The sequence below is a fragment of the Puma concolor genome, chromosome D4, assembly GCF_028749965.1.
Source record: "Puma concolor isolate L17-30 chromosome D4, mPumCon1.1.hap2, whole genome shotgun sequence".
In the NCBI taxonomy this organism is placed as follows: domain Eukaryota; kingdom Metazoa; phylum Chordata; class Mammalia; order Carnivora; family Felidae; genus Puma; species Puma concolor.
The window spans coordinates 59,216,095-59,243,226 of NC_141679.1; the positions used below are offsets into that span (position 1 = coordinate 59,216,095).

Consider the following 27,132-nt stretch of genomic DNA (forward strand, 5'->3'; position numbering starts at 1 on the left):
AAATCTGAACTTGCAATGTGAATGGTATGCTTAAATATATGGATAGACATGGGCAAAGTACAAAGGTATACAGGGGGCATGGTATCTTTAAATCTTTTTTTCTACTCCAAATCAAATAATATGTAATAGACCCAGTGCTGGGCTTAGTCAACCATGGCTCGTAGAATTAACATTCTGGAAGCTAGCTTCAGGGGAGCAAGGGGCAGGAAGCCCCGTCTCGGGGAGCAGAGAAATGCTGGCTTTAAATTTCAGGTTAAACCAATGTTATTCACAACCCGGCTTTGAAGCTAAAAGCTTTACACAATCGGGTCTGGTCACGAAGAGGGGGAGGAAGCAAAATAGCCTCAGATTCCCATCTGTCAAGAGAAAGCTGTCTCTTGTGTGTCTTAAAAGATCATAAACCCATTGCGTTTTCTTCAGAGCACAGAAGACTCGGAGGTTTTGCATTTTTCTTGAAGGGTTCTGGTTTGTTTCTTTAAAAATCATCATGTACTTTATGTCTGCAGATGCTCACTGGGAGGAAAAAATAAATAAAAACAAACAGGAATCTCCATAATCCCTTCTGGTATCGTGGCCTTTGGGATGTAACTGTAGCCAAAGGCCTAGGAGCCCCAGGAAAGGAAGCTGGGGCCCGTGGGTCAGTTTTCAGCCTTTCTTGGGTCCTCTTTCTCTACAAACCCAGCCAAAGTCTGAGCCCTTAGTGAACCTCCTCTGTCCTCGCCCCAGCCCCTCTGCATGGCAGGGCAGTGGCAGGGCCCAGTGGGAAAAGGGTTGAGAGCCAGCAGACCTGGGTTCTAGCCCCAGCTCTGCCCTTACTTGCTGTGTGAGCCCGGGCAAGTTTCTCGCCCTCCCTGGGTCTCAGGGGCCCCATCAACAAACTAAAGAGGCTGAGTCAGTCATTTCTAACCATTTTCTCCTCCCAAATCCACCCAGATTTTGTCTACTAAATAGTAGTAAATAACCATTGACTTATTTTCCCATTTTGGTTGTTTTGTACAGTCTTTTCAGGGTATCCCCGTGCAGTATCCATTCCACCCCTAAACAACTGCCCACGCCTAGCCAGGGGATCCCATTCTCTTTGCCAATACTTGGTTTAGGAACAGACATGTGAAGAGCAAGGGGCTGCTGGGAGCTTCTGGGAGCAAGTCAGAGAGAGGAAGAAATCTCCTCTTCACTAGGATACACTTACCCTTCATCTTTTTGAATTTGTGAGAATAAGTCCCAGATCCCATTACCGCTGTATGCGCTACAATGCCCCCTACCCTTACCCCAGGGCCCAGAGTCCTCTCCCCATCTGGCCTGCAGGGTTCCGTGGTAGTGACACCCAGCCAGTCTGCTGCCTCTGACCCACGCTGATATTCTGACACCCGCCACGCTCCCAGGCCTGCCTCCCCCAGTGAAGACGGGGCAGAGCTGGGTCTTGGCGGATCAGGCTCAGAGAGGTTGAGTAACTGAGGTCGCTCAGCTGGGATGTGTACCTAGGCCTCTTCTCTGCTGTGTTCTTTCCACTTCCCTTTACCCTTCAGGTCAGCCACTAAATCTAATGCCCTCCATTTCCTCATCTGCAAACTGGCACAAAGGTCTGCAGGACAATCCCTGGGGCTTTGGTAAGGATTAATGAGATAATCTCCAGGAACGTGTTTAGCACGCTGCCTGGTGCAAAGTTAATGTCCAAAGAGTGTTAGTCACTGTCACCATCACTTTCACCAGGGAAACGCTTCCGAGGCTTCCTCAAGACAAAGTCCAAGACTTCAGGGCCTTCATGATCTGCCCCTGCAGTCACAGGCTCCCCTCAGTCACTCCACAATGTCATCCCAGCAGGGTAGGCCTCATTCCTCAAGTGTCCCTTCACGGCACTCCCCGATGCCACCATTCGCTCCGTTCCCTCCGCCGGCTGGCCTTCACTCCTGCCCATCAAGGCTCAGCCTAAAAACCACCTCCTCTCTGAAGCCTGCCTCCAGATCCAAAGGCTGAACTACCTGCCCCTTCTTCTGGGTCTCCTCAGCAAGCCGCACAAGCCACCACTCTGGCCTGGATTTTACTCCTTACAACACATCCCGTGAGGCCGGTCCCCATTTCACAGCTGGCAAAGATACGAAGTATCTTGTTCAAGGCCACAGCAAACGCGTGTATACCTATTAACATGTCTTAGAGCGAAGCCAGGACTGTGGTAGACGTGGCTCACACACCAGGGAAGCCTGGGCACCCCAAACTCAGGCCCAGACGCAAATCCTCGCTCTGTATCTTACAAGCCTATGATATTTGAGAAACTTCAATCTCTTGAATCCTCGATTTTGCCGTCTGTAAAATAGGACAATAATGAGACCTGGGGTTGACAAAAGAATGGGATGAGGGTACGTGTAAAATGCTTAGCATAGTACCTGGTACACAGTAAGTGCTGAAAAAACACAAGCCATTTCTAGGATTATTCTTTCTTTCCTTCCCTGCGAAGAGTATGAGCTCTCTGAGGACAGAGGCCACGTCTGACTCACCTCAAGCACAGGAGACGCTAATCAAGGTTTGTTGATTGAATGCATAACCTAGGAAGACTTGAGGGGATGCAGGCCTGAATGACTTGGGGAACTCGGCAGCAGGACAGTCTCTGGCGTCATCAGAGAACTCGGGAGGAAACCTTCGGGAGTGACCTCCATGACATCAGTGATCCGGAGAAGGAAAGAGTGAAACAACTAAGGCCTTATGTTCTAAACTACTTCTAAGAAAGACCTGAGGCAGTTCATAAACTTTTAAATTTTAAACTCAGCTGAGCTCTAAGCTCCCAGCAACAACGACACAACGCCATTAATTCTTCTACTCTGCATGGGGGTGTCTGGATGCTGAGGGTGACCCGGAGATGACTAACAACAGGGAGGGGGTCCTGCAGGAGGGGCCATCCGAGCCAGACCCCAGATAAAGAGAGGAGACAAAATGAGAAGATGAGGGGGATGGGATTCCTGGCACAGACAATAAGATTCAGCTGAGGACATTTCTAGAGCATCTACTACGAGCCAGGCCCTGTGCTGGGGACCAGGATGGCAGGGCTGGAAATATCCCGTGGCAGCGCCAAACCAAAATCGATGTTCTGGGTGATTGTATAAATACCATCTTAAAGGGGGGCCGCAGACTGAGAAAAATCAAAGTGGCGTGGAGGAAAATTCCATTGGAACTACCATTATTCAGCCGTTAGTTTCGCTCAATCTTTCTTCTCAGAGAAGGAAAACGCAAAATTGTAAAATTGCCAAATACGTTCGGGTTCGACCAGAGTGAATCTGATTGTGCCGTGTGTTACCCAATGTGTCATAGGCTGTCAGTGAGCGAAAGGCCCCAAGGGACCGACAATTCCACACTCCAGGATGGCAAAGGGATTTGTCCAGGGCCAGAAGGCAAGTCCAAAGTGAGCTGAGCCTGGGAACACAAGACTCCTGATTCCTGTTCCAAGCCTCATGGACCCATTCATTCCTGAGCAACATGCACCAAACTCCTGCTGGCGGTCTGGCCGTGAGTGTGGCACCTGAATTAGAGAGGGGTTTAAGTCACCCCCCTGCCCTTGAGCGGACGCGGTAGAGGAGTGAATAATTCCAATGTAGTAAGTGCTGGGAGCCGAAGAAGCAGAGACAGCCCCGGGAGCCAAATGGTGGTTGGCAGTCCTTATACAGAGCTTGCTCCGTGCCAGGCACTATTCTAAGCACCTTACCCACTTAGTCCCCATAACAACCAAATAATGGTAAGTCTGCTATTTCCCCCTCCCATTTTACAGATGAGGAAACTGAGGTGCGGGGAGGTTAAGTAACTTGCCCATGGCCACACAGCTAAGAGATGGAAGAGTTGGGATCCAAACCCAAGCAGTCTAACTCCAGAGTCTGCTCCTAAGCCTATACTAAACCACTCCACTTAATCCAGACTGGGGCAAGGGTGATCCAAAAAGCCACGTGGGAAAAATGGAGCCCAAGACTTAAGAAAGAATAGGAAGGAGGTAGCCAAAGAAAGGGGTGGAGAGAGGAAGGAAGTGCATTCCAACTAGAGGGAACAGCATATGCAAAGGCCCAGAAGCACGAGAAAACACGGTGTTTGGGAAATGGCTATAATTCAGTAGGACTGGAATGCAGGGATTGGGGGAGGGGGAAGAGGGCAAAGTGTGCAAGGTTCTCTCCTCTCTGTCTAGCTGCTCAGCGCTGCTATCCATTATCCAGACCCTAATATATCCTGTGATGTACAAACAGCACGAATACATAATTGAAGCTCTCATGGTGTTGGTACGAAGAGATGGGATTTCTTTGTGCTTAATTACATCAAGATGACCTCAACGAATAGGCAGGAAGGAATACCCAGTGCACTGCCACAGGACAAGTCTGTTTTCTCTAATCCATACTGTCCAAGTCCATTACCTTGCACAGTAGTACCTAATTCCTCCACCTTACAGAAATAGGCACACTAACGAGGGAAGATGTTAAGCACCACGGTGAAAATATTCCAAAGCAAATGAAATATTACTAGCAGCAAAAGGGTGATTTGTTTCTATGAGTTGTGCTTTTAGATGAGATTAAAGAATGCTAAAGGCTTCATTTTAATTATACCTGGAAGGACTCCTTGTGCATGCGTCCCCTTTTTTGGCTTTCACACAGCAGTCCGTCCCCCATCCCCGCGGCACAGAAATAAATAAATAAAAGGGTTTAAAAATCATATTTACATTGATATCTTTGCATTACCCCCACTTGAGTGTTTAAATTACTGTCTTTATTTTTTTCCAAGGACAATATAACTAAAAAGAAGGTTCATATTTTGAAGTGTATCTATCTGATCATCGCACAAATGTTTTCAAGAGAAATCACTATATTTCTCCAAGATGGGTATGGGTTTTGTCATAGATCAAAGTGAGAGGGAGGAAAAAAAGATAAATCATCAGAGATCCAAAAATACTTTTCATTTGGAGAAGATATCAGGCCATTTCGATGGGGCTGATGGAGTCCCTGTTCTGTCTCCATTACCCGAGGCAGGCAGCCCCAGCCAGGAGCCAACTACTGAGATTATATTCCCCATAAGATGGTCCCCGATATATATATATATATATGATCTTCAACCTCTATTGATTGACCAATTTCACAAGCAAAGACTGGTGAAATGAAGCTGAAATGAACATCATGCTTTAACTCATTGAACCTATCAGGCCTGAGTTAATCTCACTGTCCACTGTCTCTGATAGAATTCAATTGATCAATCATGTTTCGGTGATAGTACCATTTCACTGGCTTATTGCTTCTTCATTTCAGAGCTTGACCTGTTAGATATACTCGGACTGGCTCGACTCCTCTTGGATACACAGAGATCAGCCTCTGTCTGCCAATGTGTGTCATCTCCTGTCCCAGTTGAAAAGAACTCAAGAGGCTTTTGTGTGGATCAGTGGTGTGTTTTTCCACCAAACACATGCACGTCGATGGTGGACCCAGGATAGCATGGAACTGAGCAAACTCTAAGCACAAACTCTAAGAGGGCTCTGCATTCTGCATGGAACCACCGTCAACTGCACTCAGAAGGGGCATGTGCTTATGTTATACTGGAAAGTGCGTGTGCCCACACCGGGTAAGGCACATCCAAAAATGGTAACCACAACAGCAACAGTAACAGCCGCCACTCAAGCGTATGTTCTCGCCGACCTTTCACATTCCTCAGTTTATCTGACTCTCACAAGAGCCGGAAGAGTTGAGCAAGTGATTATCATTCCCATTTTACAGATGAGAAAATGGGCTCACAGAGGGGGAAGATGGTTTGCCCGAGGTCACACAGCAGCGTTATCAGGACAGGTGAGACTAAGAGGCCTAGGGACTCAGCTCCTGAGTGCCTCTGCCAACCTCCGGGCAATTTCAGGATTGCCAAGACATTCTGGGCACACCACCATCTTCGACTACTTGGATGAAAGAAACATCTTCAAATCACACGTCCGAGAATTTTAGAGCTTAGGGTGGATCCTAAGATTGTCTGCAGCTTCACGTACAGCTTCGAAACTGAGGCCCAGGGGCGCCTGGGTGGCGCAGTCGGTTAAGCGTCCGACTTCAGCCAGGTCACGATCTCGCGGTCCGTGAGTTCGAGCCCCGCGTCGGGCTCTGGGCTGATGGCTCAGAGCCTGGAGCCTGTTTCTGATTCTGTGTCTCCCTCTCTCTCTGCCCCTCCCCCGTTCATGCTCTGTCTCTCTCTGTCCCAAAAAAAAAAAAAAAATAAACGTTAAAAAAAAAAATTAAAAAAAAAAAAAAAAGAAAGAAACTGAGGCCCAGAGGGCAGTAAACAGTTGTCCAAAGTCACTAAGACACTCAGCAGCCCAACCGGAACTCAAACTTGGATCCCAGGGGCTCAGCTCAGGACTCCGCACTTTCTCTGGACACCTCTCTGATTTGTGCCAAGCCAATGGGCTCCTACTAACAGAGAGAACCTCATTCTCCACTGTCAACATGGCCCAGTGTACTGTTATGGTTCCTTCACGGGATTTAATTTAAATTTCCCAACTGCAAGCCAAGATTCTGTGCTTTGGGAAATCAGGGGACAGGGGCTCTGCCCGGCTGTCTGCCTGGGGGAGGTGGTTCTTGGAGCCACAAGGCTGAGCCCAGCATGCGGGTCTCTGGAGGAGGCCAGGGCAATGACAGTTTGCAAATAAGCCTTGCATCTGCTCAGAGCTGGCAGAGTCGGCAAACACACTAATGGACTTTTCCTCTACCCGCGGGGAGCTGGGGAGAAGCTATAAATAAAGTAGGCGCCTCTGGGGGGAGCCATTGCTGAGGCCTGAGAGAGGGCTGAGACTAGGGGCTCGCTGAGGGTGGGGGAAAGGGCTTTTGGGCCTCTCCCTGCAGCACACTGCCTCTCTTACCCACCAGACGACAGTCCACCTTCCAGTAACCCCAAGCCCCACATCCCAGATCCCCCCAGTCTGTTTTCCAAATAGTCGGGCCCTTGTGTGATCATATTAATATAGTTAAAATTCATGCCTGGCACAGAAGGGTTATGGGGTGGAGGGGTTCATATGGTCTGATCTGGCCACAGTGTACAGACCTCATCAGAGGGAGATGTGACAGAGGCTCCGGGGCCAGACGATGGTCCCAGCCCAGGAGAGAGCTGACGACGGGAATGACTACCCAGTTCAGAGCCAGGCTCAGGAGACGATCAGGAGCGAAAATCTGCCGAATTTAGCGACTCACTGGTGGCCGGGGGCAAAACACACCTCTGAAGTTCCCCGTTAGACGTACTGGGCTGCCCCATCTCACTCCCAGCAAAATCCGCAGTGGATCATGGCCTACAAGGCCCTTCAGCATCTGGGTGCCCTGCCCTGCAGCCCGGCCTTCCCGTCTCCCCTCCTCCCACTCTCCTCCACTCGGTCAGCTCTAGCCACACTGGCTTCCTTGTTGTGTCCCTCAGTTATGCCAAGCACACCCCTGCTTCGGATCTTCACATCCGCCGTTCCCTCTCTCTAGAAAGTTCCTCCCCAGATGTTGGCTCACTCCTCCCTCCTCAAATGTCATTTCATCATTATGACCACCCTCCAGAAACCAGCATGTACTCCCCACCCCCTCCCCGCCTCACTCTATCCCCTTACCCAGCTTCATTATCCACCAGAGCACTTAGCAACACGCTGCTTATTTTCCTTATTTACTTATTCTCTTTCTCTTATTAGAAGATGTCACTCATGAGGGCAGAGGTTTTTGTCTATCCTGTTCATCGCTGTGTCCCCAGTACCTAGAGCACTTAGCAGGCACAATAGGAACACTTGTGGAATGAATGGACAAAAGTGGACATTTCACTGAAAGTGACAAAATAAACAAGTACAAAGAAGACAGCCGCTCCTTGATGACCTGTTGGTAAAGGGTGGTCACTGGCCCACTCAGGGCATCCGATGCTGCCTTCCGTGCCTGGCCTGGGGCCTGGGAGACAGAACCCCCTAAGGGAAGTCAAAGGGGGCCACCATGCCGTGTCCACCATGGAGGCCACAGTGCCCAACACTGAGTCAGGAGCCATTAAAAAGATGAATGACTCCCTAGGAGAGAGGCCCAGGCTTGGAAGTGTTTAAATGACACAGATGGTAATGTGCAGGCACCAGCTCGGGCTACGCCACTTGCCAGCTGTGTGACCTCCTCAGTTCATCTGTGCAATGGGCTCAATAAATTGTGCCGAGTCCAAGCACTAGGTCGGAGCGAGCAAGCGGCTAGATCCCAAATGAGATTGCAATGTTTGCACAGCAAGCATCTCATGTCAGCTGATGAGGACAGGGAGTGAGGACAGGAGAAGGAAGCCATGTGCTTAATTAAAAGGACAAGATGTGTACAGAGAGGGATACCGGGCTAGGCTGCATCTCTTGGCTCAAGCATCCAACCATCTTTTCTGGTGTTCTGAGTCCAAGCTTAGCCCCATAAGGGAACCCAATCTCAGCTCTCAAGGGAGCCATCCTCTGGCAGGGAGACAAAGCCTAGAGATGCAGCTATGACACCAGCCTGGGAAAGTGCCCTAAGAGAACCCCAAACGGCAGACGGTGGGGGCCAAGAGACAGAAGTCATCTGGTACTAAATGGGGGGTCAGGGAAGGCTTCCTGGAGGGAGGAGGTGGCATCTGAGCCAAGATTTGGGCTTGGGAGGATGAGGAAGGGGGCAGAGGATATCCTGGTAGAGATAAGATGTGAGGAGGCTGTGCTCACTGACTGAGGGCTCCTGGGAGCTTGGCACCCATGGAGTAGGGGCTTATGTTTCACAGCCCGGATAGAAATCAGCTCATGTTTCTGTCTCCCTAATGCCAGGTCTTGCACACAATAGGTGCACAATATATGCAGATAGTGTTTTTTACCAGAGTCACAGAGCTTCCCAAAGGAAGGGAGCCCAGAGACAAACTGTTTGTTCCAGTGGATCTCAACAGAGATGATCAGATCAGAGGAAATTTGGGTAATCTGTGCGTTTTTGTCACCAGGGAGGAATTATGGCATTTAGTGGGCAGAGTCAGGGGGGTACCCAGCCCCGTTCACACAGTGAAGAGTTGCCCTGAGCCCACATGTCTTTGGAATGACCCATCATACATTCAGGTTGGTGAAAACTTTTTTTTTTTTAAGGTTTTATTTTTAAGTAGTCTTTACACCCAGTGCGGGGCTCAAACTCACAGCCCTAGGATCAAGAGCTGCCTGCTTCACTTACTGAGCCAGCCACATGCCCCCAAAACTCTCTTTATAAATATCTGGGCCATGAACCTAACTGTTTTACTTATAGACACAAACTTGCGTTTTAATTTACACTGACTTTTCCGGGAATGCAACCATCACATAAATTGAGAAAAGGTTATGCTTTGTTTTGGTTGGAATTGTATCCAGACATGTTCATAGTTTCAGAAAATCAGTTTACTGACGGCAACACCACCAGAAGTATTTGCATTGCCAAAAAACACAGCTGCCCACATTTGTAGCCGCTGCATTCATGGTGATTCTCTGCATAAGTGCAAAGCAACTGACTATTATGTCTTCTGGCGTAGTCATGCCTGAGCATTTACATAATGAAATACACCATTTTATTATGATTTTATTTTTCTTTCCCCCTTTTGTCACAATTGGGGCATTGAATTGATTTTTTAAAATTATGTGGGTAGGTAGCTTATATTGTTTCTAAATTTCATTTTCAGATAGCAAAGGAAGCACTACAAAACATTTGTTTTGTTTGTTTAAGGTTTTTTTTTAATGTTCATTTATTTTTGTGAGAAAGAAAGAGAGAGAGTGTGTGCCGGGGTGGGGTAGAGAGAGATGGAGACAGACAGGCTCCAAGCTTTCAGCACAGAGCCCGATGTGGGGCTTGAACCCACAAACCGCAAGATCATGACCTGGGCCGAAGTTGGACACCCAACCAACGGAGTCACCCAGGAGCCCCCCAAATACTTGTCTTAAAGAGGGGATGCCAAGTTGACAGGTATTGACTGTGTATGCTTTCCAAGGCCCCTCCAGTTCTGCCTGTTAGGACTATCCCATGGCAGGGACTATCTTCCTAATCTGTCTTCCTGAAAAAGGGACGTTATCTAGGGAAAGAAAGAGTTCTCCAGACACCTTTCGAGAGACAGGAAGACGAGTGCCACAATTAACTCTCAAATAAATGTACTTCCTCAACATGAACAGCGAGAGCTTGCTCCTAAAAGCCAACACCTGGAATCCCCCATCCTTTTTAGAAACCCATTTCCCAAACACAATAATCCAGCTAGAACAGAGCCAAGAGGAGACTAGGGTTCCACAGAAGCTTCTCCTTCCTGCCTGGGTCTCTAACAAAGGAAAGAGCAAAAGGCCAGGGGAAGAAAAGACACCTTGAGAAATCAGTGTTCCTGCTGTCCTGCAAACATGCAAAATGGGCCTGGAGTTGAGAGCGCTGGGGAGGTGGGACAAAGCTGGGGTGAGGGTGAGGTGAAAGAGTAGGGGAGTGGGGGAGGAGGCCCATGTGCTCCCCCTGCCACAGGCAGAGCAGGTAAGTGCACAGGCTCTGAAACAAGACTGCCTGGGTCTGAATCCCAGCCCTGCAACGTGCTAGCCTTGTGACCCTGGGCTGGTTATTTCATCTCTCATTTTTTCCATCTGCAAAAGGAAAACAGTAGTAGCACCTGCTTCTCAAGGCTGCTGAGAGCACAGTGCCTGCCACATAGTGAGTGCTTCAGTCTCACTGCCAGCCTCATAAGGCTGAGAGAAAAAGAACATTCGCTCCTCCACTGGTCACACTGCAAGACCAGGGGGCTGCGGGCTGGGGACAGAGACCTGTGTCCTGGCTCCGTCTCCCCTGTGGACCACACTCATCCTCAGCTGACCCTCACAGATGATCAGTGGCAACTCCCCCATTTTACAGATGGGGATACTAGGGCACAGAGGGGAGGAACGTGGACATCGCTCATATGGCAAACTAGTGCTGGATTCCCAAGCCAGACTCCTTCCACAGCATCAGGCTCCTTCTTAAACACTCTCAGCACCAGTCTGTACATCTGTGGATAAGAGTGAGTGTCACAGGGTGGCACTAGGGATCACTGAATGCAATGACAGAGGGAAAAGCCCTCAGCAAGCCTTCATCAAGCTCAGCTGACTCAGAATTCTGGCCATTATGCAGCACACAGTAGGTTCCTGGTGTACTGATCGCATGTACTGCATTATCCTCTCTCGCTGACCAGTAAGCTCCCCAAGGGCAGTGACCCGTTAGTACCAGGGTACCTAACACATGGTTGGCTCTCCGTACACATTTGTTGAGTGAATTAACGATAGCATGCCTGAAAAAAGAACTGGAAAAGGAAAAAAAAAAAAAAAAGGAGAGAAGGAACTCTGGTGTCTCTAACCAGGGGGAAAGAAAGAGATTACAAGAAAGAGAGAGGTCCTGTCTCTTATCCACTCCTTCCACATCTGTGCTCTGTGCCAGGCTCCACGCTGGGTGCTGAGGAGGAATGGAAGGTGGCCCCTGTCCTTAGAATTCATGGTCTGAAGGGGGAGATAGTAGAAGGCTGCAGAGGCTCAAGGGCAGTCACCCGACTGAGTCTTCTCTGTAAGAGCAAGGAGGGCTTCCTGTGGGAGGTGCCATGCCGCCAAGCCCGGGGATGCAGACTGGAGATACAGGTGGAGAGAAAGCCATCTCTCCAGGGCGGCGGGTACAGAGGCAATGCCCACACATATGTTGGGCGGAAATCCGGTCCTGAATTTGTCAAGCCACCGCACTGGAACGAAGCAGGGATGCCTTTCTGCTTTTTTTCTACTTTCCACTCGTGCAAGAGACAAAAAGTTGATGTCAAAGCCTCACTCCGTCAGACCAGAAGCCCCTAGGCCCCAGGGGCCGAGGGAAGAAGGGGCCGCGGGGACACCCAGGAAGGCTGGCCGGTAGGACAAGCAAGCATCTTGCCATCCCAGTTCCGCACTGTGGTCCAAGGGGAGAGCGGTGTGCATCATCCACCTCGGTCCCAGGCGGCCCGGCAGCGCGGCCTCTCCTCCCCAGGTTCGGGGGTACGCAGCGTCCCCGGGTTCCTGACACTCGCTGGGCCGGGTCCCCGCCGCCGGCGCCCCTCGCCTCCGCGCGCATCATCTGCTCCGCTGCCCAGCTCGCGGCTGCCGCCGCGCCCGCGCTCCCCGGGGCCCGGAAAGCTGGCATCCGTTGTTACCATAACAAACTCAATTGTTCTCAGCAGGGCCCCGGCAAATAAAGTCATTCATTACGGGCCTCTCCCGGCCGCCGTGGGCTGCGCGGCAATCAGCGGGCCGCTCGCCGCCCCCTCGCGGGCCGAGACACGCGCCAGCGCCGTTACCTGCCGGGGCCGCCACGCTGTGCCCCGCGGCCCAGCCGAGGCCGCCGGCGGGGGGAGCGCCCGGCCGCCGGGTAGTTTTATCGCCGAACGTCAATTGACTTATACTGATTGGCTTCCTGCCGCCAAATGTCAATTAAATTGCAAATGCTTGGCGGAGCCGGGCGGCGGGCCGCCTCCTTCCCGAGGGCGCCGCGCGCTCCCTTCTTTTTGCGCCACGGCCTGAATCTGCGGTTGAATTTATTTCTCCTTCCACACCGCGGAGGAAAATCCCGATGCCCTCCCGGGAGAAGTGTACCCTCCGTTCCGGGCCGAGGGGGACCGGACCAGGAGGGCGGTCTGGCCTCTCTGTCGCAAGGCGGCACGACGGAATCTCTGGAAATTCCTCAAAGCTCCTGGCGCAGGAATCCTGGTGCGACCTTGAATAAACCCCTTCCCGCTCCGCTCAGGCCTGGCTCCCTTCCACCTGCCTCGGGGGCTCGAAGGAGACCGCAGCCGGGGTCCTGCGTCTGGCTGTGCGGAGGGCGCAAGGTCCGGCGGCGGAATCACTAACATTCACCTGGCGCCGACCCTGGGTCGAGTCGTGTATGGGCACCGTCTAATGTTGTCAACAACCCTTTGAAGCAGATATTACTATGATCCTTTTTTTACAGGGACGAGAATGGAGGCGCAGGTTAGGGAAGTTGTCTAAGCTCTCCCGCCAAGGAGCCGCCGCTCGAAGATTTGGCAGCCAGATTTTGGAAGCATGTAGCATAATTATTGTGCGCTGTGCTCACGGGGAAGGGCTGTGGAAAAATGAGAAAGGGAAAGGAACAGGGCGCTGACCTAGACCTGGGCACCTGCCACTGCCAAGAACTGTGCCAGGTGTTTTGCACTCTTTACGGAATTCTCACAGTGATTGTATGCCCTAGGTACTACAGACCCCACTTTACAGATGGGAAAACTGACCTCTGGAGGAGTTAAGGAATTGTTCAGTCTGGGAACAGGCTCATGAACTGAATTATAGGAACCGTCTCATACCTACATAGAGCTTTACAGTTTACAAAGTACTTTCTCACGCGTTGCTTCTCACCGAGTCTGCACAAGACCTTGAGGAAGGCATTCTGTTCTCTTTTGCCAAGAAGAAAACTGAGGCCCAAAATGGCTTGCCCAATGTCACCAGCACTCAAAGCAGCACTTAAACCCTGTCCCTCCAAGTCCAGTGCTCCAAGCCCTACCTCAAAGAGGGCTTGAGGTGAGGGCCACCCAAGTGTGGGCTCTGTTCTTGCCCCCTCTCCCATTCTGCAGGGAGCTAAGGGGGGACAAAAGTCATAACTGGAGTCAAGCTGGAAAACGCTTAAGGTCATGGCAAGAGCAGGAAAGGGGGCTCTCAGGAAAGAAGGCATTTTCTGTAGGGACCATACATGAGGCCCCCAAAGAGATTTTGTTATTGTTCCTCCATTGTCTCCCATAAACGCCCTCCCCACCTTTGCAGCTTGTCTACTCCTTACGGCTATGTCTTGGGAGAGAGGTTTGCAGGTTCTTAACTGATAAAACGTGCCAGCATTTAAAAGATACAAACCTGACCAATCATCCTTTTCAGGAAAGAGATGTTAGCAGAACAAAAGTACCATTCAAGAGTGCTGGATGGCGTTGTGTCTCAGACAGAAAGGAAACGGAAGAGAGAGAAGATGAGGAGCAGGGAGGGGGGCAGTGGAGAGGGGGGGAGGAGGGAAAAGGAAGGATCCGGAGTTGGAAGGTTTGTCTGGGCTCAACTGAGGACCCAGAGGGGAGGGACCTGATCGAGATCACACAGCAAGACAGTGGCTGAACTGGGGTCAGGAACCCAGACCTCTCCACCCCATGTCAGTCTCATCCTGCCTCTGCAAGCTGTCCTCATCCACAACTCGAATTATTAGCCTTTTGGAATACAGAGCTAAAGTTCTGCCAGTGTAAATTCTGGTGGGTATGTCTTCCTTTTTCTTTGGACCCCTTGCCTGAATGGTCCTATCATTAGTCCTAGCAATATAAATAAAATAATTATTAAAAAAAAAAAAAAAAAGAAAGAATGGGAACACAAAAAAGCTGGGAATTTAGAAAATTGTCAACAAGGTCATCAAGGAATCTGAATTCAGGGTAACAACTCTTTGCTTCGATGATAGAAATAATAATAGCTATTTTGAAACTTGCCACATGCCAGTGCCTGGTGAAATATCACAAGTAACATTTTTTAATTGCCAGAAAAAGCCAAAATTATTATCCCCTTTGACAGGCGAGGAAACTGAAACTCAGAGAAGACCCTTGTCAAAGCTCGCACAGCTGGTACCCGGAAGGGCTGGGTCCAAACTCTAGTCCACCCGCTGCACTACCCAGCTGTGGTTTAAAGCCTATGTGTGATCGGCCAATTATTGCGCTTGAAACTGACCAACTTGAAGGTGTGACAAGAAAGTGTGCACAGCGGTGCTGGGGGAAACCTCAGAAGTGGGGCACCTAATTAATAAAGCAGGCTCTGAGCCAAGGTCGCCCCCTGTGCTCAGACTGGCAGGAGGATAGGATGGCAGAAATGGACGGGGCGGGGGGGGGGGGCGTGGAATTGAGAGCTGGGGGAGTTCCCACTGATGCCATCCTTTGCGACACCATATGAGAGGAAGATCAGGATGGCGACCACCCAGGTGCCAGTCCCAGCACTGCCACTGTTGAATGTTGGGGCTATGTGACCTTGGGCAACTTCCCCAATCTCTTTGAATCTCTATAAAACAGGGATGATAGGAGTACCTACCTGGTGTTGTGGTGGTGAGTATTAAATGCATTAATAAAATACATACAGTAAACAGTAAGTGCTACCCATTGGGGTTGTGCCGTGTTGTAGTTGCGATTTGGGGCCACACACTGGAACATATGCTCAGGTGCGGCAGGCAGGATAGGGGCTGAAGGCACCAGCATGCGTGTATGTGCGTGCATGCGCATATGTACACGCGTATACGTGTATTTAGACCAAGGGAGAGAGAGCTCCCTTCCTTTCTGGAATGGTTGCCATGAGATCCTTTCTATGGGGCCAGACAGCAGCGGCTGGAGGACAGAGGCTTTGGGGTCAGGCAAGAATGGGTGGATGTTTGATGTGCAAGGCTCTGGGTTCTGCACAGCCGCCAGCATCCACCGACCAGATGGGCTCCAGGCTTCTATGTCATCCAGAGTCCCTATTCAGTACATATTTGCTACCATGAACCGGTCCCTGTGCTGGGTACTAGGGCAACAGTGATGAGCACTGCAGACACAGTCTCACAGGGCAGACAATGACCAATGTGGCATTTTTATCAACAGGCAGGTTCTGTGTGCTGAGGGTGGGGCCAGGGGAGCCAGCAAGAGTGAGCACCAAGGAAGCCCTCACTTAGGAAGTGATATTCATGCTGGATCCTAAAGATTTGGGATGCCACCTGGGTAAATGGTTGGCAAGAAGGGACAATTTCCCAGGCAGTGAGAACAGCACCATAAGAGGCATCCTTTATTGAGCATGTATCACACACAGAGGCACTTTACACGCATTACCTCATACAATCCACATAACAGCCCAATCATAGGCATAATTTGTGCCCTCAGTCTATATATGGGGAAACTCAGGCTGAGGCTCAGGTCAAATAACTTGCCCAAAGTCACATGGGTAGGCATTGGTGGAGTCAGCATCAGAGCCCCCACTGCCTGATCCTACAACCCATGCACAGAAAGCTTGGGCTGCAAGCAGGAAAGAACAAGACATGGAAAGAGGTTTGGTGTGGCTGGAATAAGCATGAAAACAGGAGGGTGGAGAGAGATGAGGCTCCTGAGATGGGCAGGCGCCTGATCACGGAGGGCCTTGCAGCCTTGTTAAGTCTGCTGGGCTTCTGAGAACAACAGGCAGAGCTGAAGAGCAAAAGCCCTTTAAGTGAGTCACTGATCAGAACTATTTCAGAAGTGCATCTGGGGCTGCTCTGTGGAAAGTGGACTGTTTGGAGAAGTCAGAGACATTGGAGGTAGGGACCCACTAGGAAGCTATAAGCAATAGTTCAAATGAGAGAGTGCTTGGACTGAGGCAGTAGCAGTGGAGATGGAGAGAAATGAGGAGCTTCAAGAAATACAGTGACCTTGAGCAGCACCTGCCATAAGGCCTTTATTGGTGGTCACAGGCAGAGGCACAAACTTTCTACACTGTAAGGATTTGCCTCTGGCCAACTTCAATTCCAAGGGAAATAATAAACAGCGATCCTCTTTGTCCTACAGGAACAAAAAAGATTGCAAAGGCTTTTCGAGGCTGCTACTTTATCCAAAAAGTCTGAGGGAGATGTTACTATAATCCCCACAGATGGCAAGTGACCTGCCAAAGGTAATACAGCTGAATGATCCTGAATTTAACTCCAACTCCCTCCCGTGTTCCCTCAGGCACAGCACAGAATGTCAGAGCCCAAAAGACCACTAAAACTGCCTGTTCAAATCTCCACATTTTGACATGCAGAAAACAAGACTCAGAAAGAAATGACTTGGCCTGGGTGGCTCAGTCAGTTAAAGTGTCTGAATCTTGATCTCAGCTCAGGTCTTGATCTCAGGGTCATGAGTTCAAGCCCTGCACTGGGCACCATGCTGGGTGTGGAACAAAGAAAGAAGAGGAGAGAGAGAGAAGTGGGGGGGGGGGGGGGGGCAAGTGGGGAGGAGTTAGTGAGCAAGGAAGGAAGGAAGGAAGAAAAAAAAGAAAGAAATGACTTGCCCAAGGCCACTCAACCAGTAAAGGCTTAGAATAGAACCAAAGACTTGACTCTCAGAAAGATTTGTATCTAGACATCTGCACCATGGAGGTGAGGAAAGACCAGACTGATCTCCAACAAGGATGGTCCAGCCTCTGCCTGCCCTGACTAAACTCTTTGAAAGAAGTCTCTAGGAAATAGTCAGCCTACCTGGCCACCACCACCCCCCACTGAATTACAAACTCCCACATGGCCATTACACACTGCCCTGTTACCCCTCCTGTCCCCAACCCTGGACGGCAACTAAGCTGTCTTGGGTCAATGGTGCCACCTCGTGGCTAGTACAGGGAAGTGCCTGACCTTCTTGTCGCTTTTCATCCTCCTCCTTGAGTTTCTCCAGGGGCCATGGTTTTGTTTCCCCTCATACACAGCTCAGTTCATTACACTACAAGCAATCTCTTTCTCATATGCATCTTCTCTAACACCTTTAAGCCCTGGTCTCTCAGTTTTTCTCAGATTACCTTAGGACACCTCCCTCTCCTCCATTTTAGTCCATTAGTCCAAGGAAAGACTAGTACAAGTAATACGCTTGTACCAATGAAGAGGAAAACTGGACATTCCAAAGTGAAACTGTACACACACACACACACACACACACACGCACATGCACATAGATGCACACACACCAGTGCCCAACCACTGGCATTCCAGAAACATCTAGAAGCGCCTATGGAATCAGAACAGAAATCTCCCGTCTCAATTGCCTTTCAGACCTACTCTTCCTCAAATAGCAGGAGTTCAGATAAATACCAAACCTACTACTTTATTTCATTTTTTTTCATTCCTATTCAATATTATTACCTGGTTGTTTTTTTTTTTTTTCCCCACCAAAACTATGCCCAGCGTGAGATCTCAGGGATCTGCCAGCTAGTGCAGAGCTGAGCTGGGTTGGGGAGACGTGGTTGGGTCTCAGAATGCCCACTCTCCAGTCTCATAGGGAGCACTGGGTGGCTGCTTTTTACCCTGAAGAAAGCCTGCTGGAGGGAGGTCAGACCTCAAGCCCTACAGACATTCTGCTGGCAATGAAAGAAACCTCAGTAGCTGCGCCTTTCTGTGGGAGCTCACACCTGGGAGAGGAGCAAGCCCTGCATACCCAATGTGCTACAGGAGGATTTCCAAAGCCCAGCATGTCTTGTTACTCCCCCCCCCACCCCAGCTCAAAGACCTTCCATGGCTCCCCCTGCCTTCAGGAGCTAAAAATAGGGGGAACTGATGGTACCTTTCCTTTTAGTAAAAACTATTTAACTGCTTTCCCTCTCTGTATAAGCGATAAGTAAGCAAGCTCAGAGTCCCCAGTAGCCTGAAGCAGAGATTCTCAAAGTATAGTCCAGGGACCCCTTGAGGGACCCCAAGACCTTTTCAGGGGGTCCTGTAAGGCCAAAACTATTTTCATGATAAATCCAAGATTTTATTGGCCTCATTGACTCTCACCCTCTCACAAGTACACAGTGGAGTTTTCCAAACGCACTAGGACGTGTGGTATCACAGCAGCTTGGATACGGAAGCAGATCTGAGAATCCAGCTGTCTTCTATTAAGCCAGACACTAAAGAGATTTGCAAAATCATAAAGCAATGCCACTCTGACTAAATTTTTTGGTATGGAAAATATGATTCTTTCTTATTTCAAACACGTTACTTATGTTACTTGTTTATTACTATTTTCTTTAATTTTTTAATGTTTATTTTTGAGAGAGAGAGAGAGAGAGACAGAGCATGAGCAGGGGAGGGGCAGAGAGAGAGGGAGACACAGAATCCGAAGCAGGCTCCAGAAGCGGGGCTTAAACTCACAAGCCGTGAGATTATAACCTGAGCTGAAGTTGGACGCTTAACCGACTGAGCCACCCAAGGCACCCTTATTACTTTTTATGAATTAGTAAGTAAGTATTTAAACTTTTATGTTTTAAACTAAAAAGCTTCTTGGGGTCCTTGATAATTTTTAAGAGTTTAAAGGGGTCCCAAGACCAAAAATTGGAGAACCATTGTTCTAAAATACTACAACAGTATTTGAGATGGGACTAGGAGAAGCTCAGAATCTTGGTGCCACAAAAAAAAAACCCTTAGGAATCCCTTGATCCCATATCATAGATGAGGAAATAGGCCTAGAGAGAGGAAGGGATTCCCTCCAAGGTCACCAGTAAGTTAGCCACAGAGTCAGGACAGGGGCCCAGAGGTCCTATCCCCCTCCTTCCGGGCTCCTGCACCTACCTTATAAGCCTCTAGTAGTTTGGAGCCCTGTGAAGCCCTGAGCCTCAGACTGTGGCCAAGGTTTAACCATATTCCAAAGCCAGAGAGAAGGGACTGTGGGATTTTCTGCCCCACAGGGCAGCAGGCACAGATCGGGAAAGAAAGCCAGTGGGAGCCCGTCCACTGTGGAGACTCTATCCCTTAAGCTGTCCCCTCAGCTGACCCCAGAACTCTTGTTCTGGCTGACCTCAGAACCAGCTCCCTGAACTGAGATCCCTCACACTCTGTCACCCTATCCTTTACATTCCCTAGGGTTCTCCAGAACACCAGGCCACAGACCATGGGAAGGGGAGCTGGGGGGTGGGAGGGGAAGGTGTGGGCAAAGCAAGCATGAAAACAGGGGCAGGGAGGGGTGGAGGGGGTATTCAGTGGTGCTGGCTCTCACACAGGCTTTCACTCACTGAATCAAAGTGAAACTCAGGGACCCGGGGGCCAGGAGGAACTGAAACTCGACCCCCCACACACACCCAAGGGACAGGCCCTAGGCACTAGGGAAAGGCCCAAGGAGCCCTTCCAACTGGCCACCTGGCCTCAGGTCCTCTGCTTTACCAAGAAAGTCTCTGACACTTCTCAGAGTGCCAATGATGACACAGCCAGAAGGACACGGAGAGTGGCCAGCCAGGCTGGGAGATGGAAACCTGGGTCCCTATCACCACTGCCACTCAGCACGCCCTGCACACCCGGAGACAAAGCCTGGGACCTCTGTGCCTGTCCCATCTGGTAGGTGTGGACTGAATGACCTCGATTTCACTGCTCTTCTGGGCTACAGGAGGTGTGGCTCCTTGACCTCGCCCTACTGCCCTGCCTTACCCCACTCACCACTGGCCTAAGAACCTGACTGCCTACTTCCCTGACCACACGCACACGTGCACACACACACACACACACACACACACACACACACAGAGCTCCATTGGGCAGGTCATGGTGCTGCCCCGCACAGGCTTTATTGCATCGACTGGACTCATGCTTGTTCCTCCAAGTCCACTCTAGGACTCCAGAAACTCAAATGCCTTCAGGTAGAGAAAAACGGAGCATGAATAACTGAGAGCAAGTTGAATAGGGGGCAGCCTGAGACCCACAGGCCCAGCAGCCACAGACGGTCATGGCTACGTGGGAAAGTCTGCCCAGTGTTGCCAGATTGGAGTTTTGGAGGTTTTTTTCCCCCAAGAAAAGCCAAACATCCACATATGAAATCTGATTTTTAAATGTCAGTAACTAATCAAAAATTACTTTAACTCCAAGGCAAGCCAAGTAAAGCATGACTGCCAGGCTGGGAATTGCCACCTGGCTTCTAAGCGATCCCCCTCCCAGCGGGAACCTTGGTTCTGAGCCCTGCACAGATAGACAAAGAAAGAACTCAGAGAAGGGCCCCCTGCATGGGCAGCCTGAGGAGACCTCCAGGGGGCACCTCATGGAGGGCTGGGGAAGGGAGGCCTGCCCTGGTAAAGCCCCAGGAAAGACGGAGACAAAATGCTAGTCACTCTTTTCCCTCTCTGCAGAGGTTCTCTGGCTTCCAATGCTCCATCCTGGGCCTGGCTGTGAAGGACTCCTGGTCCAACACTGAAAATCCCTGCAGGGAGTGGGCTGGCTCTGGGAACCAGGCCAGGCCAACAGACCAGCCTCAAGGACAGCACTCCTGTGGGAGGGCCCCCTGTGTGGATAATGGCCTGGAGACAGGAAAGCTCAGAGAACGCACAGGGAGCAGAAGCACAGAAGGGACAAGGAAGAGGAACGGGAGGCAAGGCAGGAAGGGCAAGGCTCATTGTCAAGAGTTGAGGTTCGCCCTGGGGATGAGTCAGGGGTCAGAGCCCCTCTGTCCCAGCACAGGCGGATGAGGTTCCTGGCGGCTTTCAACAGTGGGGGCAGCAGCCGGAAAGGAGAATGGGAGAGAAGGGACGGAAGAAACTGAGAGTTGCCACATCAAAAGGCAGCTGGATACCAAGGATGTTCTGAAGAGTCCATTCCCTCCCTCTGGGTTTTCCAGATTTTTACTACGTGACCTGGTCAGACCCTTTCTCTTCTCCAAGTCTGTTTTCCCCTCTGGATAATGACTGGAATGACATGTCCTAGATGTTCTCCAAGGCCCTTTACTCCAACAGGGGAGCCCTGAGGTCCAAGCTGGTGACCCCACCCCAGCCCTCCCAGGCCCAGGTGCTCTGCCCTCTGCCCTCCATCTTGGAGCCTCTCTTGTGTACCTAGGGCCACTCTTTGTGGACTGAGACTTGATCCTTTTACTCTTTTCCATCAGGGGGCTGGAAGACCAAGGTCCTGAGGAAAGGAAGCCAAGGAAAGCAAGTGGCCCTTCGTCTTGCTGCCGACACCTGGGGGCACTGTTGTTCAGTCTCGATGCCACAGCAGAGGCCTTACAAACAGGAAGACTGCGGTGGGCAGATCCCTAGTTTCAGCCACCAAACAGAAGGCTAGCGACTGCTTGACTTCAGCCTGTGACTGGCCTCGCACCCTCCAGCCCCACTCTCCTCCGTGGCCATTTATTAAGCACTTACTATGACTGGCCCCTGGGGCTAAACCCTTTGAGGGTATGATTTCATTTTATCCTCACAATAACCCACAAGGCTTGTGCTACGGATATTTTCCAGATGACAAAGTGGAGGGTCAGAGAGATTAAGTCACTCGCCGAAGATTTCACGCCAGGAAGTCCTCATGTTGCTCTGTCCCTGGCCTGTGAGCCTGTGTCCTTGCCTCAACACCTCACCATCTCATCGCGGGCTCTCCAGAGATGAGCGATCTGTGGAATCAAGGGCTGCCGATAACTCTTTTCACACATCCATTCCCTTCTGGCAAATCCGAGAGGGGTCTCTGCACCTTCGTCCCCAGCCTTCCATCCCAAGCCAGGGAGCAGCAGATAGGATGGGAGTGTCCAGCAAGGAAAAGGGTCCTGATAGAGGAAGATCAGGGTCTGCCCGTGGTGGGGGAGGGGGTCGGTCTGTGAGCTTCTGAAAGCCCTTCCCTCCCTGCGTGGGGTCCCATGGAGGTCTGCAGAGCAGGGATGAGCTGGGGCTCCCAACCTGGGAGAGAGAGGAGCAGAGAGTTGGCAAGAAGGAGAGCAAGAGTGAATACAAGAAGAGAAAAAGTGACTGAGCATGTGTGAGAGAAAGAGAGAGGAACGAGAGAGACAGAGAGGTGTGTGTGTGTGTGTGTGACAGTATGTATGTGACAGTGTGTGTCTGTGTGAGAGTGTGTGACAAAGACAGGGAGTGTGTATGTGTGTGAAAGAGTGTGTGAGAGAGAGCGGGTGTGCAACAGCGTGTGTATGTGTGAGACCGTGAGTGACAGAGTGTGAGTGTGTGTGCGTGAGAGAGAGAGAGAGAGAGCATGCACGCTAGACCAGGAGACAGAAGCAGACAGAAAAAGTCTATTAACAGGACACAAACAAAGGCAGATAACACTGGATAAGATGCACCCCCAAATGAAAGGCATGAGGAAGAGACAGGCACCCCCAGAAAGGGGTAGACATAGTCATGACAGGAGCCCCTCCTGAATGCCCCCCAATCCTCTCCTTGAGAGTCATGCTGGACTTGGCATTTCTTGAAAAGGACAGGCCACCTAGGGATTTTGGATGCCTTTCCTGTGCCCTCTTCAGGCAGAGAGAAGCCAGGGGACAGAAGGCCAGAAATTCCACCTGCAGTGTACCTCTACTGCTCACAAAGGAGCTGTGGCTCCCACAGTCCACACTGGTCCTGGACTGGGCAGCCTTCTGAGCTAGTGAAAGGGATTCTCGCTCAGCTGACCTTGGTGTGCTCATCAGAGCTTTTCAAATTCTGGGGGTTGGAGAGGAGGGGGGAGTCAAGGGGACCATAATGGGGGCCCTGGAGATAGATGGTGGACAGAGACCCCACCGGAGATCCAAGGCCCAGGAAGAAACACAGGGTCTGGGGCTGCCCTTTCACCCATGGCCACTGTTCACAGCCGCTCCTGCCTGGCCCAGTCCAGCCTCCTAGTGGGGGAAGCACCGCATCAGGCTCTGTCCCCCTGGCGCAGTGGGATTCCTGAGGCCTACACCAGAGACTTCACGAAAGCTCTCAGTACCAGCCACAGAACTCCTGAGCACCTCTGGGCACTGTGCCTTGTGCCAAGGAGCTGACCAGGGAGAGAAACGCATGCGATGTGGCCTCTGCCCAGTCAAGTCCATGTGGACGGCCACCTCAGAGTCAGGTGGCAGAAGGGAAAAACAAGTAGGGAAAACTACTTGCAGACATAGGAGGTCACAGAAGCACCTGCTATCCAGATTGTAACAGGTCTCAAAGTCATGGGATCCAAATCAGAATGCCTTCTTTGGCTCTTCTGCCTCTCCTTTGTCTAGTCCCTGATCACACATCTGATGACAGGGAGCTCATTCCCTTTCCAACCTAATGCTTCCATTCTTGGCCTAGCCTGGCTGTTCTCTGAAAGCAGTTCCTTGCACTGAGCTACAATCTGCTTCCTGTAGCTTCCCTCAGCCAGCCCCAGCTCTGCCCTCAGAGGCCCCAGGGCCTTCTCTGCCACCTGAGCCGCACACAGCTCATCTGAGATCAGGACACAGTGGCCACATCCCCAAAGCTGATCTTGAAGGCAAATGTCCCGGTTGAGAGTCCTAGAATTTCTAGACCAAAGGGGCCCCTGGCAATCCACTAGTCTAACAGTGCCCTAACTTTTTTGTTTTTGCTACAGAAGTCTTTATTCAAATAGAGCTTTCTGTGGAAGCCCAAAATACCAAAATACCAAACAGAAACCCTCCTGGTTGAGGAGATTGCCCACTCCCCCTCCTTACTAACTGTGAACCCTCCACAAGCATGTGACTGACCCATTCCACCAAGAAGCACTCTTCTTGAGCAGCTACTATGCTCCAAGCACTTGCATCAAAGCCATATCATCCAATACAGTGGCCACTCGGCATACCATGAGGCTACTGAGCGCTTTGAAATGTGGCGGGTGTAACTGAAGAACTAAAATTTAAATTTCATTTGATTTTAAAAACAGAAGCAGGGGGCGCCTGGGTGGCTCAGTCAGTTGAGCGTCTGACTTCGGCTCAGGTCATGATCTCGCGGTATGTGAGTTGCAGCCCCGCGTTGGGCTCTGTGCTGACAGCTCAGCCTGGAGCCTACTTCGGATTCTGTGTCTCCCTCTCTCTCTGCCCCTCCCCCGCTCATGCTCTGTCTCTGTCTCTGTCAAAAATAAATAAACATTAAAAAAAAAAAAAAAACAGAAGCAGTATAAACTATTTTCCCCTTGATAAAGGGCCACTTCCTAGGAGGAGCCTTCCTGGATCCCTTTGGTCAAAATCTGCCCATCCCTGCCTTGCTCTTCTCCCCCTCTGGTGTCACCGCCCATCACAGCACCATCTTACACACTGACCATTGGAGGGACTTTGGACTTGTCAGTCTTGACCCCAGCCTGTGAGCTCTAGAGGGCAGGCCCTTTGTGACTAGACTCTGCAACCACCCACCCCTGTCCTGAGGCCTGGGCATGAGAGTGGCAGCAGGAACTGCCCACAGGGCAAAACCCAAGTCCTAGCTGGAGATGACTGCAAAGTAGAATCCACCTTGCAGAGCCTCAGTCACCTCATCTGAGAAATGAGGGTGAGGATTCCTCTTGGCCTCTTCCTCTTGGCCCTTTGTGCCTCTCTTCCTCATAGCCCTTCCCTAAGGCTGTCAAGGGCTCCTGTGAAAAACAGTGCCGTGGTCTTCCGCAAAAGGCCAGCCCTCCAGTGCGCCCAGCAATGCTGGTTTCTGACTTTTTCATCACGCTCTCGGCAGCATCCAACCTGCTGACCAGTCCCTTCTGCTTGAAACTCTTCCTCACACTGTCCCCAGGCTCTGCCCAGCCCCAGGCTGCTCTACCTCCCAAGCATCTCTTTGGAGGGACTGAGGGTAATGAGAGCTGGGGGGGGGGGGGGGGGGCGGGGAGGGGATTCCAAGGAACTGGGGCCTTCAGGGCCTCTCCAGCTGCTCCCAGCTCCCCAGGCCACACCAGCTGTGTGGCTTTGACAATGTCACAGAACTCTTTGGGGCCTCAGTTTCCTCCCCTATAAGATAGGGGTGACAATTTCTGCCTCTTTAACTCCCCCTGAAGCCAATGCCAGGATCCAGGGAGATAGGGAGGGAGGGAGGGAGGGAAGGAGGGTGGGAAAGGGTATCCGGGAGACTGGGGAGTAGTCCTTCAAGGCAGTTTGCTGATGTGAACAAGGGCACTTCTGCCCACCTCTCTGCTTTAACACACTCCTGGTGCTGCAAGGGGAGAAGGGCCTCTGGTTGCCATTTGGGGCTCCCACTCTTCCCAATCCTGCCGGCTTCCAGGACCATCAAATCATTGTCCCTTAGCCCCCGGAAAACAGACTAGATCACTTCCCAGGTCTTTCTGGAGATCAGTACTTGATCTCGAAGAGTATCCAATCCTACATCTGATCCTTGATGCTCTCATACAGCAGCCCCAGCCCATGGTCACCTAGGCTCTACTTACATACCCCTAGTGACAGGGCACTCACTACCTACCAAGGTAGCTCCCTTTGCCTCAGACCACTCTCATATCTACAAGTTTTTTCTTACACTGAGCTGAAATTCTGAATCTGCTGCAGACTGGCCTTGAAGGCCAGACAACAAAGTCTCATTCCTCTTACCTTCCAGGCCAGCTCTCCAAATATTTGAAGGCAACAGTCCAGTCCTGCTCATTCTTCTCTTTGTTGTATTGAAACAACCCTAGAGGCTCAAGGTGTTCTCCAGGCGCTGTAATATCCAGATCCCTGCCATTCCAGGTGACACCCACCTGGACACATCTCAATCTGTCACTGTCCTTCTTAAAGGTCAATACCCCAACTGGGCCACAGTCCTTGAGAAATGATCTGATGGCACAGAGCAGTCTAGACCAACAACACCTGCATTCTGACCACTCGATAGCTTTTTAAATTTCTAAATGTTTATTTATTTTGAGAGACACAGTGCGTGCGAGCACAAGGCAGGGAGGGACAGAGAGAGGGGGAGAGGGAGAATCCCAAGCTGGCTCCGTGCTATCAGCACAGAGCCCCATGTGGGACTCCATCTCACAAACCTCGAGATCATGACCTGAGCCAAAATCAAGAGTCGGACGCTTAACCGACTAAGCCACCTCAATGCCCCCCACTCGATACCTTTTAAAGCAGCACGAGAAGCTGAACAGTGGCCGCTGAGCAGAAGCTAAAAGCCAATATAATGCTCCACAAACACAGTAAAACAGCTGCCCCCCCCCCAGTGCTCCACAAACACAGTAAAACAGCCCCCACCCCCTGCCAAATCAGGACCTGTTTGGTGATAAACATCAAACTAGATTTTTTTTTTTAATTTCTCCAAAAGTCTGTGCCAGGATCCCTCGGCCTGTGAGGGAGTCTCACACAACCTGCCCCTCCACTGTGATCAAACACAGCCGGGCCCCAGCTTGGGCACATCTGCTGTGAGTGCAGGTGACAATGGCAGAAAAGATGACAGCACCAACCCCATAAACCAACAGAGATGGTAGGCCCACTGCCTCCTGCGGTAACACAGCACAATCGCCCACTGAGTTAAAGACTTCTGACATCTGCTCCGAGTGTCTAGAACAGGGGAAAGGGGTGAGGGAAGTTCCAAAGCCGTGAATCATCCCCCCCCCCCCACCGGCGCCCCCACAGCTCCAAGAGGAGGCCAGAGATCCAGCTTCCGCACTGCCCAGAACACGAAGACCACAGGCCAATCCACCGCTGGGCCGACTCAATTTTCTAGTTACAGATCTTAAGTACTTAGGCATGTGCTCACGAGAACACACATCCCTTACAGGGAGCCGAGAAAGGGAATTGTGCTGAGGAACAGAATAATTGAATCAAGATTTCTGTCACGCAGCTCTCAGGCCCTAGACCATAGGCGTTTTTTTTTTTTTT

At 50.9% G+C, this 27,132-nt stretch overlaps 1 protein-coding gene across 5 annotated transcripts in view; it reads right to left on the bottom strand.

Annotated features, from left to right (window-relative positions):
* PAX5 (paired box 5) overlaps positions 1 to 27,132 on the bottom strand; it is a 195,031-nt gene that overhangs the window by 135,551 nt on the left and 32,348 nt on the right. The gene's annotated exons all lie outside the window — the stretch shown is intronic.